Consider the following 3,794-nt stretch of genomic DNA (forward strand, 5'->3'; position numbering starts at 1 on the left):
CATCTACAGGAAGCGCTGCCTGAGGAAAGCGGGGAGGATCATCAAGGACTCCAGTCACCCCAGCCATAAACTGTTCAGACTGCTTCCATCAGGAAAAAAATTCAGTAAAGCTTAGCTTAAAATGACTAAATTAGGACAACTTATTTATTTTGAGTACTCTGTACAAGCTCATTTGTTCCCAGAACTCAAAACAATTAAGGAAACTCGTTGCCTCAAAAAAATTAAGTAAAGCTTACTTAAGATGACTGTTAGGACAACTTATACATTGCAAGTTTGCAGTATTAAGAATAACTTGATATTTCTGACTGTACAATACTAATTGTTTACCTACTGACAAACATTTCAAGTTCAACTAAATGAAAAAACAATTTGTGGTAACCTGAATATGATTAAAAATAATTAACAACACTTTGTAATGATGTTAAAATGAGCCCAACTTTTATTTTCAAACACAACAAAGTATAACAGCCAACATACTGGACACTGTTCTGCTGAACAACAAACAATAATATTGCCATCACTGTTATCTTACAATGAAACAAAGTCTCAGATGTAATTATTCTGAAAATAAGTTTAGGCCTACCACAAGTTTGTTTTGTACTTACTTATATAATCAAAATAAAATATTTGTTGTTCTGTCACAAGTGCAGTCTCTAATTTAAACAACACATTTGTTTTTCATTCCAACACATGAGCTGGAATGTTGTAATATTTTAAGCATGGCTTGTTTCCAGTCCAGGCATTACTGCCTGAATGACTGTCATGGATCGAGGTGATCCAAATGTAAGTGCAGAAGAAAGGTCTTTAACTTCCCTTAAGTACAGTGGCAGTGGATGTGGGTTGGAGATGCAATGAGCTTGAACCTGCAGGCGACCATCTTCACTGACCACACCATCTTTGATGGAGGACTCATCTCTCCTGTTGTCCTGCAAGCAAACAATCATATTTTTTGGAACATGAACTTAATTGCTTTCTTAAAACATTTTTTTCTGCATTTGGTATAAAACAGACTCCAAAATCTCAGGCTCCCTCCCCACCGGAGAGGTGACATTCAATGTCCCAATTGTCAGTCTGGATAGCCGTGACCACCACCCAACACACAATAATGTCATGAAAGCATCATTTTAAAAAGGGCTATGCAAACATGGCCAAGAACTTTCATTCTAATGATGTGCAAAATGATTTGGGCACAAAACAAATGTTGCTGTTAGAAAACTTGCAGACTTCACTATATACAGTGTAGACCCTCTAAACTAAGTTTAGGGGATGTGATCTTTCAAGAAATGCAGACCAAACTGTTGTTGTTTGTTTACTTACACAGCATGTCTTGTAGAATTAACTGGAGTCACCAGCAACAGCATAGTGCAGTCATATCTCAAGTCTAATAACGGAAGACAGGAAAAGATCAGTAAAGAAACAACTTCCCCAAACCAAAGCACAAATAAAACAATAAGTAAAACAGGATGATCTAAAGTAGGGCTGCTCAATTAATCGAATTTTAATCACGATTACGATCTGGGCTTTCAACGATCATTAAAAATGACTGAGCTGATTATTAGCCCCTCCCTCATTTATCTGCGACACCTTAAAGGCCGGTCCGTGAAAATATTGTCGGGCATAAACCGGTCCGTGGCGCAAAAAAGGTTGGAGACCGCTGATTAAGAGGACCCGAGGGAAGCTCGGAAAGCTAAGCAGAAGTTATTTGGAGAGTGACTGCCGTTGGTTGAAAAGAGAGTTTAAAAGAAAAAAACTTCAGTGGTGTTGCACACTATTTTATATTATTTTTTTAAAGTCATTGTTAACCCTTTAAAGCCGGTCAGAGCAGTAAGCTCCGTTTTGCGTAACTACTGTTAAATCCCTGTAGAACCTGAACCGTGTAAGCTAGCGCAATAATTTGTTTTGCATATGAAACCGGAGGAGTTGTACTTACATCTGATGCCATCAGCTTGTCCTCGGTCACGGTTTCGTTCCACATATAGCTTTGCAAAAACTGCATAAAAAGCGCTTGCAGGAACAAAAACATAATATTCCAGAAACACGCTTTGCCGTTCCTATCAGCTGTTCGTAACACTTCCCAAAGTGAAATGATGCACATGCTGTTTTCTTTGCAAATTTGCATCATAGGATTGTTTTTTGTTTTTCCTGCAGTATATAAAAATTGCTGTATCTCCAAAATAAAACTATGAAGACACTCAAAATAAATTTCCTGTGGTGGGAAACTATTTTTTGCAACTTTATTGTATTTAAAGTTTTGAGGGATAAACCTCTTAAATTTCTCCAAGTAGAAATATATGTAAACAAAACAAAAGCGATTTTCAATTTTTTTTGTAGTTTATTGCACTTTTTTGCAATTTATGTAATTACTATGGACTTAATGCATACATATTATTAAAATATGGGCTATAACAGTTGTATTGATGTATAGCAACTTGAAATGCTCCCACAAATGGCACTACAGCATGTAAAAAAATAATATAAGCTCTGGTGGACTTGGTTCTATAGTAGGTCTTAAAGGGTTAAATAAATATCGTCAAATAATCGTGATCTCAATTTCAGTGAAAATAATCGTGATTATCATTTTTGCCATAATCGAGCAGCCCTAGGTATGATTAAAGTTCAGCCTGATTAATATAAATGTCACTGACAGTTGCTAATATATTGGAAAACCAAAATACTTACTGATGTCTTTCTGTCCAACAACAGGAGTGCTGGTCCCGAGCCTCAAAGACAGTAAGAAGCAAGCAGAGGGAGAAAAAACAGAACATTTTTCAGAAACTGATTTGATCCTTAATGGCTGTGCAATCATTGTAACATTTTGCTTATGTTGTTAAATAAAGGCTAGATTTGACATTAATAGATGTCACAGATGTTCAAAAGCTGCCACAAAGCATGAAAAAATGGACATCTCTGAAAACTTCGGCGCATCTTTGCAAATATGTGATGTCTTGATAAATCGAGCAGATACTTGAACTTTACACAGCTACATTCTCGCCTGAAAATATCTTAAAAGTTTATTTTATGACCCAGAAAAAGTAATACGTTTTTACGCACAGTACACACAGGCTCCGACAACCGTGGCTGACAAATGCGATCCTCCTTTTCCCCAGACTACCCTTTCTGGGTCACAAAATAACCTTTTAAGATATTTTCAGCAGCAAGAATGTAGCTATGTAATGCTCAAATATCTACTTAATTTATCAAAATATCACATATTTGCAAAAAGTGCTTCCACGTTTTCGAAGAGCTCTGTTATCCACCAGCGCGATAGCTGACCGGGAGGTCAAGGCTTGATAAAAGTCCGCGAGCACAGCTAACTCCTGCGGTCTTTTGCTACTCAGGTTAAACATGATATATATATATAGATATATATAGATATATATATATAGATATATATATATATATATATATATATATAGATATATATATATAGATATATATATATATATATTTTAGGGGTGCAACGATACACAAAATTCACGGTTCGGTTCGGTTCGATACTTTGGTGTCACGGTTCGATATTTTTTCGATACAAAAAGAAATGTTCATGCCTTTTTAATTTGTCATTTATTAAAATTATAAATATATATTTTAACACAAAAGTACAGTTTTTAAATTTAACCCTAACCCTTGTGCGTGTTGTTTTTTAGCTCGTCATATTGCAGCCACAGAAATTCTTTTGTCCATGAAACCATAAAGCTGCACTTTCTTTTTGCCTTATAGTCTGATTTGTCATAACTTCTCCGTTTTGTGGTAAGCTTTTCTTTGGCTGTCACTTCTTCACCCTGACCTGTCTT

General features: G+C 35.8%; 1 long non-coding RNA gene across 1 annotated transcript; it reads right to left on the minus strand.

Annotated features, from left to right (window-relative positions):
• Window positions 1–400: 400 nt before the first annotated feature.
• On the minus strand, window positions 401–3,308 carry LOC308409609. Its single transcript, XR_013974040.1, has 3 exons — window positions 2,680–3,308; window positions 1,318–1,381; window positions 401–926 (listed from the first exon to the last, which is right to left on the minus strand). It is a non-coding gene; the product is annotated as an uncharacterized lncRNA (long non-coding RNA).
• Between the last annotated feature and the right edge of the window lie 486 nt (window positions 3,309–3,794).

Source organism: Rhamphochromis sp. 'chilingali' (genome assembly GCF_963969265.1).
Source record: "Rhamphochromis sp. 'chilingali' genome assembly, chromosome: 14".
Classification (NCBI taxonomy): Eukaryota; Metazoa; Chordata; class Actinopteri; order Cichliformes; family Cichlidae; genus Rhamphochromis; species Rhamphochromis sp. 'chilingali'.